Source organism: Equus przewalskii, chromosome 16, assembly GCF_037783145.1.
Source record: "Equus przewalskii isolate Varuska chromosome 16, EquPr2, whole genome shotgun sequence".
Classification (NCBI taxonomy): domain Eukaryota; kingdom Metazoa; phylum Chordata; class Mammalia; order Perissodactyla; family Equidae; genus Equus; species Equus przewalskii.
In genome coordinates, this window is record NC_091846.1 from 43,454,411 (window position 1) to 43,478,580 (window position 24,170).

Below are 24,170 nucleotides of genomic sequence, written 5' to 3' on the forward strand. Positions count from 1 at the left end.
TTCCAGGTCTGTGATTGCAAGCAAATTCTCAAAATAACGTATTCTCAGTCTGCTTATCTGTAAAAAGTAGGATACTAATAATAAACTTAAAGATGTATTGTTATGAGTATTAAATGAGTCAATTTATGTGAATGTACACAGACTCTACGTGATATAATAGTTCACTCTTTTTTAAGTATGGTCTGCAGAACACCTACAGCGGAACAATCGACAGCATTCATTAACAAAAAAAGGCCTATGAAATCTTAGTTGGGTATAAGAAATCTGGATTGCTTTTATAGGCACTATAGTCAGCTGTTTTTCACTGATTATACTGCATGGCACATTATAGGTCTTCAGTGGTGGTTACTATTGTAGCTTTTTTTTCTTTTTCTTGCTTTAAAACTGATTTACTTTGCTACAACTGATATTAGATTAAAAGTGTTTAGATTCATATGGATATAGATAGCTGTAGCTACAGATTTAGACATGGGTATTGATGTTTGGTCTATCACTATTAAGGAAAATAGCATAATACTTTAATTTTACATTAAACTTTCATATCAGCCATACAATTTTTGTGTTGATTTAAATTTATTCCTTTCCCATTAAGTGATATTAATAATGCAAGCATTAAACAGACAACGTTGTAATTAAATAACCCCAGCTTATACAATATTATTCAAAACCAGAATATTGTCTGACAGAGAAGAAAAATGAAAAAAAAAGATAAACCACATTGACAATTCTGTTATATACTGTTTCTCCTTTAAATACCTTTCTTGGTATATTGGGTTAAAAATAAAACTATACAGATAATTTTCATAGATACACAAATACCACCTTTCAAATTTAGTACACATACTAAAATTAAAGAATGTTGAAAATTAAACTGTATCATTAACAATAAACTTTTATAAATACACAAAAAAAGGCAGATAGTAGAATTTAAGTAACTTTAGGCCAAATGGTTGGCTTCAGTAAAGCTACAACTATTAGTTATAAATGTAAGATAAATTATAATCCCCAAAACAAGAAGTATTTTAAAATATAATTGAGCAAGTTAAAAAATGATACATTATCTTTACTTTCTCCCCCCAGGGAAATGAGAGAATTGAGGCTGTTTTGACAAATTTGTGAGTAAGAAAATAAGTCACTCAAATAACACAAAAAAAAGAGAGAAAACAGAAGGTAAGAAGTGTACAAAATAGTAATCAGAATGAAGAGTTGTTACAAACATCCTCCTGAGTCAAATTCACTGTGTTTCTTTAACTTCACAAAGGCATAGAACCTTATTAAGTTCATTAAGGAATTCATAGGCTTTCATTTTTCTTTCATTCTCTCTTTTTTTTGGTGCTATACATGATCAGTAAATGTGCATGTCCCTATCAATTTAGTTAGAATCTCCTAGATTAGAGACCCAAATGTCATGTTTCAAAGAAATTCATGCATGGCTTTGTACCATCTGACACATATTTGTATAGTTTTGTTGTTGTTGTAACGTACCTGATGCATACTTCCACATTTAATAAATAAAAATGGGAACTGTGGGCAAATTAGTTCTAATGATGGACGAGAAATGCAAAGATATAAATGGATTCCTTCAAAGTCTGATGGCTGGTAGGTGGTAAATCAGGAAAGGCCAATGCATAAATCTTTCCAATCAAACAAGTGTTCTTTTCACTAAAACATAGCATCTTTTATTAATGGAAAGCCTAGAGCTGGTAAGGCCATACAGTCTTGAGAAAAATAACTTTTTAGAAATGCTAGTGAATCTATGCTGAAAAAAATGCATTTCAGAAATAAAACCACCACTTAGAAAGCTGAATTTAATGTTGCTGTTTGAACCAACTTGCTATAAACTAAGAGAATGAACAATTAACTGTTAAGATAGTCCCAGCCCTAGAAATTATTGAAGGGAACTTACAAATAAAATATACTTCTCTTTCACTTGATATACATTTGATCTCTTGTTAAATCATCTTGGAAAGCTACCCAGTTATCAGATAGGTCAATCCTAGGGCTGACACACACACTCAAAAACACAGTCTGCCAATGAATGCTTTTCTTCGCAGAACAATTGTCACATAAAATACTTTTCCCTCTAGGAAGTATGTTCTATACTAGAAAAATACTGGCTTTGAATTTTAGCCGATATCTGAGATAAGGGAAGAAGTGTGTTACATTTTATTTTACTGCTCTGTACTTGTGTAGCTAATTCGATCACTCCTCCTCCCAACCTGATTGAAATACTAGGTTATAAAAAGAAATAATGATTTATTTCCATGACTTTGAATCTCGCTGAACTTCAGTCACCTCCCATATTTGTAGTTACTGGAGGAAAAATATTACAACGCCTGCCTAAACTAGCCAAGAGGGAAGGAGGAGGGCTATTTAGAAACCAGAATTTACTTCAACAAATTACAAAACTGTTATACACACAGACACATGCACACACACAGTCAAGAACATACAGAAGTTTACAAGTCACCAGACTCTGGAACTGACATACATATGCTTCTTAACCAGGAGAAACTGTGCTAGCCTTTGGAATAATAATTAATATGACTGGCAGATATAGCAGCTAAGGAATATTTCTTAAGTAGAAAAAAAAAAACAATGGTCATCAGGGTTTCCAATAAATCCTGTGGAATCTCCATGAGAATATATATTTTCTAAACAAAGAGATCAGGGGCCCATCTGGTGGCGCAGCAGTTAAGTTCGCTCATTCCACTTTGGCAGCCCAGGGTTTGCCCGTTTGGATCCTGGACGCAGACTTAACACCACTTATCAAGCCATGCTGTGGCAGACGTCCTATATATAAAGGAGAAGAAGATGGGCATGGATGTTAGCTCAGGGCTAATCTTCCTAAAAAAAAAATTATAAAACAATGCGATAACTAGTTACGCTTTTAGGGACAATGGGGTGGTTCATTTTATTCTATTATTAGATTATTCTATTAGATAAACAAAGGTATTGACACAGATGGCTCAGTGAGATTGAGTAAATTTTTGGAAAAAAACATCTTTAAAATCCCTACAGACAAACAAAGTCCATTTTTTAAAAAGTAGCATTGCATCTTTTCTTCCACAATGGAATGAGAGACTCCCCTGCTCTTCCATCTTTGTATTGTCCTTTTCTTAATTTGTCAAAACAAACTGGACAAAGGAGATGTAATTCCCAATTTACAGATTAGATTGGTGTCCATTACGTTTTATTGGGGACTCGTTTAAGTGGATCTTGAAAATGTAAAAGTAAATTTTGCATGCAAATTTAAGGCAACTGCAAGACATAGAGGAGATAACATCTCAAAATTATAGACAAAAATCCCAATTATATTTATTATGTAACTTTTCAGATACAAACTAGGTATAAAGCACTCTGAGTACCTCTGTCTCCACCTCCTAGCTTAAAAAATTAAATGCTACAAGTGGTGGAATTCTCTACTTCTCACAAAATGACTAGTATGCTGATTATGTGGTTCATCAAGCTCATTTATGCATTCATGCTTTTATTAAATACAAATATATCCATTGTCGATGGACAGTCTTGTGTTGCACCAAGTAACATCATACCAGTGGCATCCTACTGAGTGTTCCTGTTACTTCCCTCTCCTTCCACGAGAGAGAGGAATGGATTTTAGTTAGGTCACCCACACTTGATATCAAAGTATTCATTCTTATATTTTATATTTCTGTTCTGTATTCTGGTGAATGTTTTTACAGAAATAAATACTTATTGCTTTAACTTGAAAACTAGATGTGTGACATTGAAAATAAGGAGAGATCTTTGATATTCATTGATATCATTCAATGATATTCAATGATAAAAAAATATACGGATCATTTTTTGGAGGAAGTTTGCAAAATGTTTTAGTGATGTACAGATGTGTATTTTAGCATGATTCAGTGAAGACTAAATTAAACTGTGTGGGAAAAAAAAGTCTATTGTCACATCCTAAGAGCCCTGTGAGGAAGATTTCAATGCGCTGCTTCTCTGTGGAGAAGGCTGGGATTTGGTAGGGAGGGGGCAAGGCCACATAGGTTCCAGAACTACAAATACTCTAACCAGTATTTCATGTACAGATTTTGAACAAGGGCTCCTGCACCAGGAAGTCAAGGGAGTCCAGGATCACAAGCAAGCCAGTCTCTGCAACTGTCTCCAGTAGAAAGAAGAATGAAGAGGATGGAGAAGTTCGGCCATGACAACACGTACTGCTGATCTTCAATCGGAGATCTGGGTGCTGACTTGAGATTAAGAGGAACGCACATGCTGGTTCTGAAAAAGAACGGCCGGTAAAGGCTGGATCTAATAATTCAGGTGATGAAATGTATCATTCAGCTTTGTTAAACGGACTCATATACAGTCATGTGTTGCTTAACGATGGGGAAACGTTCTGAAAGATGTGTTGTTAGGTGATTTCATCGTTGTGTGAACATCATAGAATGCACTTACACAAACCTAGATGGCACAGCTACTCCACCCCTAGGCTATGTGGTACTAATCTTCTGGGACCACTGTCGTATACGCGGTCCATCACTGACCAGAACGTCATTATGCAGCGCATGACTGTACATAGGGCAACAACTGAACATATATTCGGTGATAATATCAATATTCTTTTGCATCGGACCCTGTCCAAAACAGACAGGCATATATTTTGATAATACCTATGGAAATTTACAAGCGTTACTGGTGGTACTAAAAACAAAAGAAATGCCAATTCCTAGATTTTATGAATTGATTGTGGGAAAAGATTAATAACCAGTGACGAACTTCTTCTAATCTTTTCACAAATTCATTAGGTAAAGCCCTCCAATCAATACCCCATCTGTGATTGTTTTCAAATATTTTAAACCTGTCAAGAGAGGCAAAGATAAATGGTTTCACATTGTAATAAAAAATATATGCATATGTATACACACAAGTGAGTGTGTATGTGTGCGTGTGTGTGTAGGTCTGTGACAGAAAGAGAATGGGTATAGTAACCCAAATAGGTGCCCAGAGAGGTGTATTTTTTTGGGCTATCTATCATAGATTTGGTTTTTATTGACTAATAACCAATGTTAAAATTGCTCTTCTTTATAAGCCACTGTGTCAGTTTTAGATATGTTCTCTATATGGAATTAATGATACAAAGGATTTAAATTCAAACAAATGAATTTAAAGAAAATAAAGACAAATCAGTTTTAGATATGTTCTCTATATGGAATTAATGATACAAAGGATTTAAATTCAAACAAATGAATTTAAAGAAAATAAAGACAAATCTCCACAAACAAGACCAACAGCATTTATTAAGAATACTGTTTCATTTTTAATATTTCAAGTTTTTATCATTAATAAAAAGTTACTAATATACCATAATACTTTATATATGAAAGTTAGGATAAAGTACATTGCTATGCCCCATTTTCCCAAGAAGTATCTTGAAAAATGAAATGATCTAATTATAGAAAGCATTAACTTTCTGAAAGTGAAACTTCTGAAAGTTTAATCATTTTTTTTTACTGATCTAAGTGCAAATCTCAAAATTCTTATAAACTTGTCCTACAGATATTTTTACAAGATCTCCCTCTTCTGGCCACAAGAGTTATTTCATTCCTTTTTATCAATAGAGGTCAAAATCTGCTGCAAAGTTTGGGTAAAGCTAATTTATACTAATCTGGCATCAAAGAGATAAATAGACGGACACTCCTAAAAATGAAATACAGGAAGCTCTTTTCAATATCTCTAATACACATACTGTTGTATTAAAGTCTGTTTATCTAATTTCATTTAAGCTTTCTGCCTCACTGATAGTCTGAGGATGCATATGCCAAGCTTGGTAATAAGTTAATAAATGAATTGAATGCTTGAGGTGTTCCAGATGGACTTAAATTGCAAATGCTGTCATTCACAAAAGAGACTGAGCTCATACCGCAGGAAGGCAAGCGTCCAAATGCAGACTTCCCTCTGCACCTTAGAATAGAGGTGAGGTGTAAGCTCCATTAAATGCCCTCTCAGAATTTAACTTTTCCTCTCATATTTGCAAACCTGATTGAAAACAATAAAGCAGATCTGAGAAACAGTTATAAACAATAAACAATAAATGCTTACCATGTAACTTACACAATAGTGCACGAAAAATACTTTTATAGTATGTGCTTGTGTCACTATTTATTAGTCTATTTTAGCCATTAGATTTAATTTTATAAAATTTTGGAAAAATATGCAGGAAAAGATTGGTTGGACCTTTTGTTCCTAGGAAGCGTATTGTATGAGTGCACTAAAATTCCCAGTAGCCATTACTTGACAAGTTTCTCCACATCTTCAAAAAATAGTCACCATACAATGGCAATTCAAAATCAACAAAACATATTCAATGTTCTCAAGAAATGCATGGTATGGTGCTAACATTGGCTTACATTAACAAGTTTTGACAAATTTGGAATCTTTTGAAATTATACTCAACTTGATTTTACACATATGTTCAGTTTTCAGGAGAGAGGGTTCATAGATTTCATCAGATATCAAAGATGTCAATGACTTTCAAAATTTAAGAACAATCAAGTAAGATAAGCAAATAATTAGAAATTATATAATAGTTGACATTTTAAAATACCAGTATAAACAAAAGACAAATAACTACCTTTACATGGGAGAGTCAAGACAGGTTTCCTGAGGAATGGTAAACATATGCTCTGAATTTTGAAGCTCAAGGAGAAGTTTGTCAGGAAGAGAAGAAAGAGAAGAGGACTTGAGAATATTTCTAGAATATTGGGAGAACAACAAAAAGAAAATGAATTTTTCAGGTATCTGGAGAAATAATTAAGAACTTTAGATAATTAAGGGAATGAATGAATGGGAATAGGAATGATTGAGAACAAAACCCAGTTTTTTAGCTTAGATGACTATATATGGTAGATACTATTACTCAAGACTTTTTTTTAAATGAAAGCAGAATTTTAGAAATGAAGCGTTTAGGGTAGTGACAGGAAAAATATGATCAGTTTTGTGGTGTAACTGTTATGTGAAGGAATAAAAACAAAGAAATTGCCAAAATCTGGAAAATTTTTGAAAATTTCTAAGTAGAGAGTTTAAGTTTAGAAATGTCTATGCTATAGCTACAATCTTGAAAGGCCAGATTATTCACATGGCTCAACAATGACACTAAATGTTGGTTGATGAATACAACTAAGATTTTCTAGCATCAGATGAGTTGAATTTAGACTTTTAACCTCATATTATGTACATGAGAAAGATGACAGATGAGATCACATAGAGTTCACTCTATATTCTGTTTTCTGATGTTTTAGGAAGTTTTCACTTCTTAGAATAACTGTAGCTGGTTATGAAATGTCACCATTAAAATAATGTAAATTAAATAAAATAAAGTAAAACTACTATCACAAATTCTTTGTAAAATTGAAGATCATATTGGGTAATTTCTTTTTTTTTCTTTTCTCTCTTTTTTTTTTTGCTGAGGAAGATTAGCCCTGAGCTAACATCTGTGCCAATCTTCCCCTTTTTTTGCTTGATGAGGATTAGCCCTGATCAAACGTCTGTGCCAATCTTCCTTTATTTTATATGTGGGTTGCCACCACAGCATGGCTGATGAGTGGTGTAGGTCCTCACCTGGGATCTGAACCTGCAAACCCAGGCCACTGAAGCAGAGTGCACCAAACTTAACCACAGGGCCATGGAACGGGCCCCCATACTGGTTCATTTCTAATAGGAAGGCATGACATCATTTTTAGATGCTTTTTCTAATAAAAGGAATGCATCACTTTGGTGATTCTAAGCCACAGATTCCTTATCTAAACTTTTGCCTCCAAATAGAGGGAATAATGAGAAGATTTAAGGAGACAAAACAGGGTACACTGTCTGGTATATAATTCTAGGTATCATGTAGACAACTCCCCATACCATTAATTATATATCAACATATTTCAATTTCATATATAAGCACATTTAATCAGTTATAAAATAGTTTCTCTCTTAAAAAAAAGCATTTGCAAATGCTTTTTTCCCCCCGTGAACCATCTGAATTATTAATTTACTGAAAATCATTTTAGAACTTATGCTACACTGATCTCACCTGAAAAATAACATAAATAATAGATTATAATTGAGCCTATCTTTGTTTCATTGTAAATACAATATTAAAATGTTCATTTAACTTACTGTACAGAAACTAATATTTATACCTCATGCTGACATACCCAAATCAGCAAGAACTTGGATTATTAGGATTTTGAAGTCATGTTAACATATTTTTCCACAATCAATCAATTAACTACACTGCATTTCAAAGAGCCAAAAATAACTGAAATTTGGTTCTTTTGATTATGTAGCTTCCACACAAAATTGATCATTCTGTTGAAGCAGCTGGACATGCAAAGGGTGACTGACCAGAAAAGAGCTGCATTAATCCCAATAATAACTATTTAGAATTCTTGAACAGGGATTAATTATGGGAGAAGACAAAGAAAAGAAAGTTCCTGAGAAATGTAGAATTTCAATCTATGTGAAAAGGCAGACACATGCAGAGTCTGATATACTACAACATGCTAAGTGCTATTCTTTGGTGATTTCCCCAAACCAGTTGGCCGTGATCACCAAAGATACCACATTTTCCCAACCCATTTTCCAAGAGTAAGTATCTTACCCACCTTGCCAGCCTCCCTGGATTTATACTCCTGTTCCATAGCACGAAAAACCAGCTTGTTCAAAGCAACCTCCCTCTTTGGCATAGCAATAGAAGTTTTAGGCATTCATTTTGGCCTCTCCATTGCATTCATCCTCTATGACCATTGTTTGTCTACGCATCACTTAATATTCCATTTACAATTTCACATCCCTGTACTTGCAGTAGCAGGAATAACTACTGCTTGATTATTATCCTAAACTTAAGGGAGTGAGAGAATTCAAATAGTCATGTGTCACTTAATGACAGGGAAACATTCTGAGAAATTCATTGTTAGACAATTTTGTCATTATGCGAACATCACAGAGCAGACTAACACAAACCTAAACAGTATAACCTACTACACACTTAGGCTATATGGTACCAATCTTATGGGACCACTGCCATATATGCACTCAGTCCTTGACTGAAATGTTATTATGTGGCACATGATTGTAGTCCTACTCAATGAGGCATTATTAGTATTGAAGCAATCCCTACCTATTGTTAAAAAGAAGACAACAGATTCAAAGCGGAGTCACTTATGTAAGCCCCACAACACCAAATGGAGACTTAATTATAGTTTCAGCTCTGCCAGAAACAGAATCTCAAAGCAGTCAATCAGTAATCGCCTGCTCAGTACTAGTTAGGTAATCTGCCTGATAGATCTCCGCAATCCCCTAGAGGAAAGTAACCTTGCAATAACCAGCCCCCTTTTTGCCTAGTAGAACTTCCTTGTTCCCACTTCCCTCTGCCTCCAAAACTCTTTATTTTGTACAGCTCCTCGGAGCTCCTCTCTATCTGCTAGACTGGACGCCACCCAATTCATGAATCACTAAATAGAGCCAATGAAATCCTTAAAATTTACTCAGTTGGATTTTGTTTTTTAACACTATCAACTTTGAATTAGGTAGTAAAATTTTCAAGAAAGGAGATTTCAGGAAGCTGTGTTTTCAGGACAATAAAAACTTTTTATTTTTCAATGTTTCTTAGGCTGCTGAAAAAGAACTATTCTTGAGGGTCTAAAACAAGTTTTCTTCATATGACTACTTTACTGCAGGATGTTGATAGACAATTTAATTGAAGTAAGCCCCAAGCACCCTGGATAAAGACAGATTACTGGGGCCAGCCTGGTGGCACAGTGGTTAAGTTCTGCTTCTTGCTGGCCCAGGGTTTGCCGGTTCGGATCCCGGGTGTGGACATGGCACTGCTTGGCACGCCATGCCGTGGTAGGCATCCCACATATAAAGTAGAGGAAGATGGGCACGGATGTTAGCTCAGGGCCAGGCTTCCTCAGCAACAAAACAGGAGGACTGGCAGTAGTTAGCTCAGGGCTAATCTTCCTCAAAAAAAAATAGATTACTTACAGGGAAAATACTGTCTTTGTTAAACTGTGTCTTGGAATGATTACACTGATGCTTTTTTTTTTTTTAATCTTTAAATAATAGTCAAATGTTCTAAATAGCTATCCATATATGTAGCTAATTAATACAGCTGTAAACATGGAAACTCGAAATTGTTTGGTTTATTTCAGAGTATGCCCTTCCTCAAATAAGAAAACTGTAGTATGCCTTTACTTAACTGGCATTATACTATTTTTGCTATGGCAAATGACCTGTGTTTAATGACCAAGGAGGTTTTATGTATAATTATATCTTATTTTTCCAAATATATATCATGTTTAAAAACAGTTTCAATCAAGATTATTTCCACATGTCTTTGGACATAAAGTCAATATCTCCCATAATTAAAAAGTAGCTAGGAAAAGAATTAGAATAAATTTTGGCATGCTTTTTTCCATTAGTAAATTCTATGGACATTTATATTAATCTAGGTATAATCTACTTCTGACTATCTGCAGATAAATAACACAAATAACAGATAAATACTGATAACAGACTAATTTTAATCTATTATTTTATAATTGTTTATTTCTTCTCTAAATCTTATTGCTTAGGGATTCAGCCTTTCCTTAAATCTCTGTTGATACTCATTTTTTTTTAGTTATTTTATACATGCCATCTAGAGGAATACTGAAAATAATTTCTAGAAAAAAGAATTAGAGATGTTACATAAAATTCCAGTTTTTATGAGGGTAACTGGGTAGCTCTAACATATATAACAACAATAATTAATAATAATATTAATAATAATGGGTATGGTAGGGCTTCAAGTTAGTGTTTTGAATCTAAACTCCCCAACGATAAGTGGATAATCCCAAATGTCCTATATGCCAAGCAACGTGTTCAGTGATTTTGTATTACATGTTCCGTTTTTCGACCTTGCTCTACTATTTATGAGCCATGGGGCCTTCGTTTAAGTTCCAGATCTCTTTGAACCTTGGTTTTGATACTCAAAATTAGAATGAGTATAATAACAACCAACATAGGAGGTAGTAGCAAGAATTAAGAAAGTAATATTAATGAAGTATGTAAATCTCAATTATGTACTGAGTATTTAGTAAATATTAAATCTCTTCTCATGTCTATTTGTATATACATCCTACGTCTCCAGTCATATGGTAGGTCTAATAAGAGCATGGACTATTTCTTATTCCATGTGGTAACTCTTGGTTTTATTAATAGCCTCAGTCTTATTCAAAGCTCCACATAATCTTGCTATTCTTTAAGTAGGAAAAATCCTATGTATAAGTTTAGGACATAGACAAATTAATACGGATATTTTTAGAGACTACCATAGCGGCCCCAAATAGCTCTTCCCTAAGTGTACATACCAGAATCTTAAATCCCAACATCAAAGTGTTAGGATGTTTTCTGTAAAAAGTTTTCAGAAATCATACTTTTTTTAACCTGGGAGAGAAATTAAAAGACGAATCTATTTTTTCATACATTTATCACAGTAAATCCATAATACTCTGGGTGCTGTGAATACAGCAGTGGACAAAATATATAAAACCCCAATTTTTATGGCACTATAGTCTGATAAACTAAAGGGGATGCATAAAAAAATATTTAATATATATCAGGCTGAATTAAGCTATCAACAAAATAAAGCATGGGAAAAAAAGTAGAATATGACCAAAGTTGGTAAAAATTTTTCTGATAAGGTAAAATCTGAACAAAGGTCAGAAGGAAGTGAAGGAGTAAGCCATGCAGATCTGGGAGAAGAACATTCTATGCATAGAGAGGCCAACCCGGTGGCACAGCAGTTAAGTGCGCATGTTCCGCTTGCGGCCGGTTCGGACCCCAGGTGCAGACATGGCACCACTTGGCAAGCCATGCTGTGGTAGGTGTCCCACATATAAAGTAGAGGAAGATGGGCACAGATGTTAGCTCGGGGCCAGTCTTCCTCAGAAAAAGAGGAGGATTGGCAGATGTTAGCTCAGGGCTAATCTTCCTCGGGGAAAAAAAAAGTAGTAGTCTCTGCATAGAAAGAGTAAGGCTCTTAAAAACTGGAGCAAGGAGATTCTTAAGGCACACAAATTAAGTATAGGCAGGAGCTGGTGGAGAGTTTTAAGTGGGTAAGTGGCATGATCAGATTGATATTTCAAATATATACATAATAAATCATTACCAACTATAATGTAATGTTATTATTTCAAATTTTTGTTCATGGAATAGTTGATAGCCTGTCTTGCATGTTCGTGTAGTGGACATTCTCATCCTTACAGATTTTACAGTCTATTAGAAATGGATATAGGGGAAGGAGGGCACAAGGACATAGATAAAAGCTGATTATGATGCACGACGGAAGGTCAAAGATAACAAGACACAGATAGCACTAGGAAATTACAGAAGGCTAACGCCAGCCAAACATGGAACGCCAGTTTAGCCTTACTGGTAGATATCTTAACGTATAAACAGGAGCGAGGCAAGTGAATTGGAGACACTTAGAGGCATTTAGACGTGAACATGTGATGAAGACAAGAAGTATATGATACCAAAAACAATTTAACGTTATTGGAGTGTAAAGTATAAGGCACTGGTTTATGAAATATTCTGTATTATGTATATATGATTAAAGAGATTGAGATTTACCCAATAAAAACATTGAGCCATTAAAGTATTTAGGTAATTACCTAAAATTGCACTTGTTATGCCATTCTAACATGTGTGAGAAGGGCAGATGTGAGGGGAACAAAGAAAGGAAGAAGCAGTTACTATGGTTTATTTAGTTATGAAAGAATCAGGATCTGAAGGAGGGCAAATGTAATAAGGATAGAGGAGTTAGACTGATTGTAAAAATACATGGAGAGTACAATCAGGGAAACTGATAATTCATCACAGGACGAGATTAGGGAAAAAGAGAATTCAAGAATGACTTCTAGGTCCTAGGTTGTGTTAACAGATCAAACAGTGCTGCCAGCAGAGAGAGAAAATACAGAAGAAACAGGCCCTGGGAGGAAGAACATTTGTTCAGTTTTGACATTTCTGAAGCTCCTGTGTGTTGTCCATGTTTGTACAGCAAGCAAACGGTTTGATTAATTAATCCTAGACTGCAAAGAGAGGTCTAGAAGGACAAATAAATTTGGAAAAAAGAGGTATATAATTAGTAGTTGAAACAATGAGAGTCAATGAGATCACCCAAAGGTAGTATATGGAGGAAGAAAAGCAGTATGCAAGGAATTAAATTTTAGGATGAATAAAGAGAGATTTTTGAGGAAGAAGGAGAGAGATGGAGACAGAGACACTAGAAATTTTTAAAAATGGAAAGAATTATGAAAAGTTTTATCCACAAAGAAAGCAGAGGAAGTGGAAAATTTCAAAGACAGAGCTCTTCCAAATTTGACTGTGAGCTTTATAAAGGCAAGGGCTGGAGCCTTGACATTTGTTCTGTCCGGACCTATCACACAACCTGACAAATAGTAAGCTCTTAGGACAAAGTTGGCAAAATGAATGAGAAGAAGAGAATGGATAAAAGTAAAGACAAAAATTTAGATAAAAATTTCTAAATACAAGGACCACTGGATTCATTGACTGAAGAAGATCAGAGTCTAACAGTGCCTCCTAACAGAGAAGCTAAGAAAATTATGAGAGTTTATGGGGCTGGCCTGGTGGTATAGTGGTTAAGTTTGCATGCTCTGCTTCAGCAGCATGGGGTTCACAGGTTCAGATCCCAGGCACAGGCCTAGCACCATTCATCAAGCCATGCTGTCGTGGCATCCCACATAAAATAGAGAAAGAGTGGCACAGATGTTAGCTGAAGGCTAATCTTCCTCACCAAAAAACAAAAAAAGAAAGAAAAGAAAATTATGAGGGTTATCTATCTTGTCTCCACTCCATCTACTTTCCAACTACCTTAACTCCCTGAATCGATTTTCAGATTTGCACACCAGAGAAAGGAAATATTTGGGGGGGGGGGGGGCAATACTAAAAAATAAAAGCTAAAAAGATAAGATCTCATTCAAGTACTTATCATTCCTAGAGTTAGAAATAAGTTGGTTCAAAGAGAGCAAATTTAAAATCAAGGAAACTACTAAACAGAGGAGTTCAAATTCACCAGCCTTAAAATAGAAGTTCATCATGACAAGCCTCACTTTGAATTGTGAGTGAAAATAATTTTCTGAGGCATAAAAAATGGTTATATTATGGTTTTACTAGGCTAGACTACCTAAGAAATAAGGGTCAAAAATTTGCTGGACAAATTAGATGATAAATCTAGTGGACAAATGTCCAAGTGGCCTTGGCCCAATTACTAGATCTTCCTGGATGTAAATCTTCATACATGTATAAAAAAGAAAGTAGAACTAGATAAATTTTTGGTGATTTTCAGTCCTGAAGGAAATGATTTTAAAATTGCAACTATGGCCGATACGTCAGATATGTTTCTTTTAAGGATTGGCATCTGGGCTAACAACTGTTGCGAATCTTTTTTTTTTTCTGCTTCATCTCCCCCAATCCCCCCCACCCCGTACACAGTTGTATATCTTAGTTGCAGGCCCTTCTAGTTGTGGGATATGGGACGCTGCCTCAACGTGGCCTGACGAGCGGTGCCATGTCCGCGCCCAGGATCTGAACCCCGGGCCGCTGCAGAGGAGCGCGCGAACTTAACCACTCGGCCACGGAGCCAGCCCCTCAGATATGTTTCTTAAACTCACTCCTTACCATATAGAGCAACACTGGAAAGTGGAAGGAGAAGAGAGGGTGTAAAACCAGAGATGGATAGAGATAAGTATGAAAAGGGAGTGGGAAAAAAGGAAGAAAACAACAACAATAAAAAGAGATAAAACTTATTGAAAATACTCAAAAGCAAACTGAAAGAAAGATAAAAAAATCCTTAAAAATACTTTTAAAGAGTAAGGAATTAATTTGAACTGACAATTTGGAAATACACATTAAGAACAGATGAATCACTAAATTAGCCCTACACCTTTTCCTAGATAGGATGAAACTGAAGCGCAATGTACAGCTGGGTTTACATAAACGGTTCTTGAATTTGCCTATATTTTCAAATTAATAAGTCTGGGACCTTGTAAACTTAATAAATTTAATACTCAGAATCAGATGTGAGAGGTGGGCCGCGGCACAAAATCAGTTCATACCTAAAGACAGGTAAGAATTATGACTCGAATTCGAGAATTTTTTTTTTTAGTTCACAAACACACACTGTGGCAAACACATGAAATCAAGAAATAAGATGGTGTGGATGAACTGGAAGGCCCACGGTCTTAGCATTCCCAGGGAAGGTGAAACTTTCAAGGTTGGAGTTGCTTAGAACCTTAGGATCATTCCTTTGTAGGATGGGGAGGGGTTATTCAGCATTTAAGTGTCTGGATTATTATTATAAAAAAGATATAATAAAACCCTAAACTTAAGATCTAGCCTTGACTAATAAATCCTTGCTATGCCACAGTGCCAAAACTGAGTTGCACAACAGTTTCAAGCATATCAAGTTAAGCAACTATTTGATGGGCTTTTGGGCTCAGCTGAGATTATGCAGCAGGACCAGCCATCCAAAAATAAAGCGCTTTGCTTCATATACTCTACTTCTTCAGAGTTAAACACAAAAAAAGATATGCTTGCTTCTGGAATATTATACTTTAGTGAAACTCCATTGTCCATTTTCTCCCAACCTCTCAAGATTTTCCTAATATAAGAAAGCACTGCTAGACGTGTAGTATTTCCATTTTTTCAGTCAATTCTTCTATCTAAAGATGTTTTTACCTAGAAACAATTTTAGCTGTCCTGAGACACAGAATATCATTTAGGTAAATACCATAATCACAAAGCATCTACGATGTGCAAAACATAATGTTAGACACTAGGATATGATGAGTTATAAATAATTTTCTACATATTCTACAAACTGAAAACATAGTTCAGAATAAATTTCCTAAGTCTAACAAAATCAGTTACATTTTCCTTATATTTAGATTCGCAAGAATATAAAAACAAAGTAAGTTTTTTTACTATATTTATAAATTTAGAATACTGTTCTTCTTATTGTACATTTTATTTACTTTCCTTCAATTTACATTAGAAATACTATACTGAAGATCTACCAGATTATAAACTGAAATAACCACCAGATGTCAGTATCTGCGTGCAAATGTTCTACTTTGAAAAGAAACTGCTAGCAAAAAGTTGAGTCAAATCTTTTATTAAAAGGTACTCTTATAAGAAATATAAAGTGAATGCCTTTTCTTTGAAAAATTACATTCTTTAGTCATCTATACTCTATCCATAGATCATTGAAAATCGTCTCTGAAGTTTTTATTCTTGCCAAATATAATTCTTTATTTTGTCAACTGAAAATTTTTTCTAGTATTTTATGAAAGTTTTTACTTAAAGAAACAGCTAGACAACACTCAGTTGAAACTTTTTATAGAAATGAATCTAAAACTTGTACTTAATGAAATAGCACATGAGGAAAATGACAGAGAACAATTTGAAAATCCAGTCAAAACAATAAGATTATTCAATAAGATGATCAACCACAAAATTATAAGATAAAAATGTGTTAATTTTCCTAGAGATATATTGGGTAAAAATAGAAAATGAAAGAAAATATTTCATTATTAAAAGAAAAAAAAAAGCATATGTAAGAGAAAAAAAGAGAAGTGTACTGTACCTGAGGAATAATTCAAAATTTTACTAGAAAACATTAAACAGTACTAAAAAATATAATTTGAAGCAAAGATGAGTCACTGTGGGAAAAAAATGCTATTCTCTCTAGATTAGTCTGTGTCTTTAATGGCAGACCAATTAAGATACCAATTACATATTATGAGGATTGGTCACAACTTCACTAAAATTATATAAAATTACATTTTTAAGAAACGTTTAACTCTATAGTTACTAGAATTTCTTATAAAGCTATAATTATTTTTAAAAGGGTAAGTATTGAGGAAGAAACCCTTGAATGGAAGAAGTAGAATCCAAAAATACACCCAAAATGAAAAGTCTAGTTTAATATATGACAAATGTGGTGTATCAAATCAATGAAGAAAATATTTATTATTGAATAAATATTTTTAAGATAATTGGCCTGCCATAAAAATAAATAAACAAACATGATTAAGTTTCACAAGAGTAAATATGACATTACCTGAAGTTATGTTCTGGAAGTATATTCAGGAAAATTACTGCAATGTTGATTTTCTAGAGGCATACTACTTTTGTCATTTTCCATCTTTATGTATACTGCTGTTTTATAAGCTTAAATTTGAAAGAATTAAAAATTCTAAGTATATCAAACAAAATAGAATTTAAAACAAAAACTGTAACAAGAGACAAAGAAGGGCACTACATAATGATAAAGGGAATAATCCAACAAGAGGATAGAACACTTGTAAACATCTATGCACCAAACATAGGAGCATCTAAATATATAGGGCAATTATTAACAGACATAAAAAGAGAAACAGACAGCAACAAAATAATAGTAGGGGACTTTAACACTCCACTTATACAAATGGATAGAATATGCAAACAGAAGATCAATAAGGAAACATTGGTCTTAAATGACACTTTAGACCTGCTGGACTTAGTAGATACATGCAGAACATTCCACTCAAAAATCATGGAATACACATTCTTTTCAAATGCACATGGAACATTCTCCAGGATAGACCACAGATTAAGCCACAAAACAAGTCTCAATAAATTTAAGAAGATTGAAATAATATCAAGCATTTTTCTGACCACAAAAGTATGAGACTAGAAATCAACTACAGAAAGAAAATCAGAAAAGCCACAAAGATATGAAGATTAAACAAAATGCTACTGAATAACAATTGGGTCAATGAAGAAATCAAAGGACAAATCAAAAAATACCTGGAGACAAATGAAAATGAAAATACAACATGCCAAAATTTATAGGATACTATAAAAGTCATTCTAAGAGGGAAGTTTATAGCAATAGAGGCCTACTTCAACAAAGAAGAGAAATCTCAAATAAAAAATCTAACAGTGCACCTAAAGGAAGTGGAAAAAGAAGAACAAACGAAGCCCAAAATCAGTAGAAGGAAGGAAATAATAAAAATCAGAGCTGAAACAAACAACATGGAGACTAAAGCAACAGAAAAAAATCTAGGAAACTAAGAGCTGGTCCTTTGAAAAGATAAACCAAACTGAAAAACTTAGCTAGACTCACCAAGAAAAAAAGAGAGAAGGCTCAAGTAAATAAAATTCGGAATTGAAAGAGGAGAAATTGCAATGGACACCTCAGAAATACAAAAGATTATAAGAGAACACTATGAAAAGCTATATGCCAACAAATCGGACAATCTAGAAGAAATGGGTAAAGTGTTAGAATCACAGAACTTTCCAAAACTGAAAAAAAAAAGAAATAGACAATTCAAATAGACCAATCACCGGTAAGGAGACTGAAACAGTAACTAAAAATCTCCCAAAAAATAAAAGTCCGGGACAAGACGGCTTCCCTGGTGAATTCCACCAATCATTCAAAGAAGACTTAATACCTACCCTTCTCAAACTCTTTGAAAAAATTGAAGAGGAGGGGAGGCTTCCTAACTCATTCTACAAAGCCAACATTACCCTGATACCAAAACCAGACAAGAACAACACAAAAAAAGGAAAATCACAGGCCAATATCATTGATGAAGATCAGTGCAAAAATCCTCAACAAAATTCTAGCAAATTGAATACAACAATACAATAAAAAGATCATACACCATGTTCAAGTGGGATTTGCTCCTGGGATGCAGGGAAGTTTCAACATCTGAAAATCAATCAATGCAATACATCAAATTAACAAAATGAAGAATAAAAATCACATGATCATCTCAATAGATGCAGAGAAAGCATATGACAAGATACAGCATCCATTTGTGATAAAAACTCTGAATAAAATGGGTATAGAAGGAAAGTATGTCAACATAATTAAGGCAATATATGACAAACCCACAGCTAATGTCATTCTCAATGGAGAAAATATGAAAGCTATTCTCTAAGAACAGGAACTAGACAAGGATGCCCACTCTCCCCACTCTTATCTAACATAGTATTGGAAGTCCTAACCAGAGCAATCAGGCAAGAAAAAGAAATAAAAGGGATCCAAATTGGAAAGTAAGAAGTAAAACGGTCACTATTTGCAGATAACATGATTTTACATATAGAAAACTCTAAAGAATCCACTAAAAAACTTTTAGAAATAATAAATTACTAAGGTAAAGTTGCAGTATACAAAATCAACATACAAAAATCAGTTGTGTTTCTATACACTAACAATGAAGTAGAAGAAAGAGAAACCAAGAATACAATCCCGTTTACAATTACAACAAAAAGAATAAAATACCTAGGAATAAACTTAACCAAAGTTGAAAGACCTATGCACTAAAAACTATAAAACATTCCTAAAAGAAATAGAAGAGGACGCAAAGAAATGGAAAGATATCCTGTACTCTTGGATTGGAAGAATTAACATAGTTAAAATGTCCCTATTTCCTAAAGCAATCTATGGATGCAATGCAACTCCTATCAAAGATCTGATAACATTTTTCACAGAAATAGAACAAAGAATCCTAAAATGTATACGGAACAAAAGATCCAAAATAGCCAAAGGAATCTTGAGTAAAAAGAACAAAGCTGGAGGTATCACACTCCCTGATTTCAAAATATACTACAAAGCCACAGTAACAAAAACAGCATGGTACTGGCACAAATGCAGACACACAGATCAATGGAACAGAAACAAGAGCCCAGTAATAAACCCACACATCTATGGACAGCTAATTTTTGGCAAGGGAGCCAAGAACATACAATGGAAAAAGGAAAATCTCTTCAATAAATGGTATTGGAAAAACTGGACAGCCACATACATTCAAAAGAATGAAGTAGACCATTATCTTGCACCATACACAAAAATTAACTCAAAATGGATTAAAGACTTGAATGTAAGACCTGAAACCATGAAACTTCTAGAAGAAAACATAGGCAGCACGCTCTTCAACATCAGTCTTAGCAGCGTATTTTAAAGTACCATGTCTCCTCAGTCAAGGGAAAAAATAGAAAAAATAAACAAATGACACTACTTCCAACCAAAAACCTTCTGCATAGCAAAGGAAACCATCAAGAAAACAAAAAGACAACCTAACAATTGAGAGAAGATATTTCCAAACCATATATCTGATAAGGGGTTGATATCCAAAATATATGAAGAGCTCGTATATCTAGACAACAAAAAAACTAACAACCCAGTTAAAAAATAGGCAAAAGATCTGGACATTTCTCCACAGAAGATACACAGCTGGCCAATAGTCACATCAAAAGATGTTCAACATCATAATCAGGGAAATGCAAACCAAAACCACAATGAGATACCACCTTACACTGGTCAGAATGGCTATAATTACCAAGACAAAAAACAACAAATGTTAGAGAGGATGTGGAGAAAAGCGAACCCTCATGAACTGCTGGTGGGAATGCGAACTGGTGCAGCCACTGTGGAAAACAGTATGGAGATTTCTCAAAAAATTTAAAATAGAAATACCATATGACCCAGCTATTCCACTCCTGGGTATTTATCCAAAGAGCTCAAAATCAACGATCCAACGGGATTTATGCACCCCCATGTTCACTGCAGAATTATTCACAATAGCCAAGACATGGGAACAACCCAAGTGCCCTTCCATGGATGAATGGATAAAGAAGATACGGTGTATATATATATATATATATATATATATACACACAATGGAACTCAGTCACAAAAAAAAGACAAAATCATCCTATTTGCAGCAACATAGATGGACCTTGAGAGTATGATATTAAGCTAAATAAGTCAGACAGGGAAAGACAAATACTGCTTGATTCCACCCATATGTGGAAGATAACAAATACATGGATAAAGAGAACAGATTAGTGGTTACCAGAGGGGAGGAGACTTGGGGGGTAGACAAAAGGGGTAAAGGGCACATACGTACGGTGATGGATAAAAATTAGATTACTGGGGGTGAACACGATGAAGTATATTCAAAAATTGATAAATATAATGTATACTCCAAATTACACAATGTCATAAACCATTATGATCTCAATAAAATTACTGGGAAAAAAATCTAAGTAGTCCTGTTTTAGTGAAAACAGGAGTTAGCAAAACATGAAGAAGAGATAAATACAATTTTTAAAATAATAAATTGCAATATTATATAACAATTATACATATGTTCACAACATACATAGTGAACAAAGAAATTAGTAAGTTGAAAGAATGTGAAGAGATCAAGGAAATAAAGGCCATAATCATGGTAAAAATAAGAATAGATAATTAAATGAAGTGATAGCTCACCATCACTATAGAAAAGAGAAATCAAGTTATCCATTCTGGATTTTAGTAGTCACAGTGTTTATCATCTTCAGGCACCATTCCAAAAGCAGTAGAATTTTAGGACATTGGAATTTTTCTAAGCAAAACTTTTGCTACTCAATCTGCAGTAAGGAAGATTAATTCACCTTAATTCATCTTGTGTGATTTAGTCAGTTTTTCATGCAAACTTGTATGCCAAGCTCCCACTACGTGTCAAGAACTGTGCCAAAACTCAGTAAATATTTGTGCACAAAATAGGCATCTCTGCCTTGGGATTGACAATATTTATAGATGATGTATTCAGACTGAGGAAATGGTACAGAGAACCAACTAAAGCTTTCCTGTGCAGAATTTAAACTTTTTTCAAACCTATTTCCCATGTTTAACGGGAATATTTTACTAAATATTTTCCCTAGTCTTCAATCTCCTGACTACCGCTCTGAAATGTGCAATGATTTAGCCTCAATATTTCTGGGATTGTGCAACCTGTATGGGTTTTAACTACCGCTTCCCTTTCCAGTCACACTTTATCTTCATCTATTATCTCTCGTTTATCCTTTATGCCAGGGAAAATATGCTTTCTTTTTGCTAAAGCAGACATTTCCACATGCGTCATAAATTCTAAGTTCTCTCAACACTTCTGAAAAACTGTTCAGTCCATTTAACCCTAGTCCTTTCATTTTCTGTGTCTCTCATCACAAGAAATGTCTTCTCAGGGAAGAAAAATATACTAAATTTTCCAATCTAAATACCCACCAACACACACACATACACATTTATCACTACCCTAGATAAACTTTGGAATTATATCTTCCTTTTTCATTTTATAACAGCTCCATAATCTTTATTCCCCCCCCCCCCACTATTTGTTTCTTAGTCTCTTTTCCCAGTGTCCATGTGATAAATATTTTACACAAATATGAATCTATTGAATATCATGGTTCCATACGTATATATTCTATTTTTTTCTGATTGAACAGGTGTTTCCATACTCATGCAGAAAACTTATTACCTAAAGAAAAATTGACAAAAATGTCACTCAGAATCCATTAAGCAGAGAAAATAACTTTTTAAAAAAGTTATTAAGGGGGCCAGCCCAGTCACGTAGTGAAGTTGATGCACTCTGCTTCGGCAGCCTGGGGTTCACAGGTTCAGATCCCAGGGGTGAGCCTAGCACCACTCATCAAGCCATGCTGTGGCAGCATCCCACATGTAAAGTAGAGTAAGACGGGCACAGATGTTAGCTCAGTGACAATCTTCCTCAAGCAAAAAGAGACAGATTGGCAGCAGATGTTAGCTTAGGGACAATCTTCCTCACCACACACACAAAAAAGTTATTAAGGATAAATTGGATTTATCTTAATGTGTAGTTATTATTTAATCATCTCAGTATTTACTGAAGATTTTTTGTGCCTGATTTTCTCCACTGTAAAATTACTGTTTTTCCATTTATAATTAACAGACTTGTTTTAGGGGAGAAAATTTGAGACTGCAACTATTCTGCTGCACCTTATATTTGCCCACTAATTTTAGCATCTATTAGGGGAGCTTGCCTGTAGCAAGTGTTCTAATAGTGATTTTTTAGTTCATTCATTCTTTTCCTATTTTTTAATTGGAATTCTTCTGTAAGGAAGAGGTGCCCCTTCTTCCACATTTATTTTTCTACTGAGTTATTTATTGATACCAGTGTGAATTCATAGATATTTATTTTAGTTGATTATAACCCAATACTATTATTATTTACTTTGTTGCTCAAATTGTTCCGGCTTTGGCTATTGGGAGCACTTTGAATTTGTCTCCTATGCCCTTTCAGTATAACTCAATTTTTCTTCTTATTTTTTTTAGCATTTCTTTTCTGTCACCGCAACATGCTCTGGGCTCATCTTGCATACTCTCGATGTCCGCAGGGAATCGTCAACTTCTCCAAGGAGCCCTGGTTCACTTCTTTGGAGAATGGTTGTAGAAATCAAGATCTGGATGCTAGATGTGCTCATTGCTACTGGGGTGACACTGTATCTAGTCCCTTTCAGTGGGCAGAGCTAGGAAATATATCTATGTATATTAACCCCATGTATACACATCTATATTAATGTCTACATCTAATATTTATTAAAACAACAACAGTATATTAAAATATGAGTTCAAGCTGATTCCACTTGACTCCAATTCAGCACCACAGGGCTCATTCTATATTCTCCACCCATCCATCCACTAGCCCTCCTGGCTCCCATTCCTTCTTTGTAACTTGTTTCTCCAACAATGAGAAACCCGGATCCCATTACCTACAATATATTTACTCATTTACTCATTTACACTTACCGATTTTACAGAAGCAATCAGACAATGAAAAAGGACCTTTCATGAAGGAGATTTGCACTGACTGGATATGTTATTCTTACCAGTGAAGCAGGGAAACATGATTCAAGTTATTCATTATTAGTTACGACATCTCCTAGGCAAGACAAACATTAATTGTGCAACTCTAAGCCAATCTACTTTTGGGAGAACAATTTAAACACTTTGTTAGGAGTTATTTTAATAGTGTTTCAATCTCATAAATAGTTGAGTATTTTTTATTAGAAAGAGCCAGAAATGAAGGGCCTTGGGTGATAGAGGTTGAAGAAAGATTGTGTGGTTGTTTGGTTGGTTAAATTTTTAGGTTGTAATAACGCACACATACATCCACACAAGTCCACATAAATTATAGAGAAAAGCCACTAAGATTAAAAGGCAATTTTCTGACATGGTTTAGGAGAAGAAGAACAGCCAAGAGCAGAGCATGATCAAGTTTTCC

The 24,170-nt window shown here is 34.4% G+C and overlaps 1 long non-coding RNA gene across 2 annotated transcripts in view; it reads right to left on the minus strand.

The window, feature by feature from the left end:
• Nucleotides 1-3,176: 3,176 nt before the first annotated feature.
• Nucleotides 3,177-24,170, minus strand: part of LOC139076475 (uncharacterized) — a 45,464-nt gene continuing 24,470 nt past the window's right edge. Inside the window, exon 4 of one of the 2 annotated variants that reach the window (XR_011528120.1) lies at nucleotides 3,177-4,257. This is a non-coding gene — a long non-coding RNA (uncharacterized lncRNA). The remainder of the gene's footprint in view (nucleotides 4,258-24,170) is intronic. The other variant, XR_011528119.1, reaches the window with a different exon arrangement.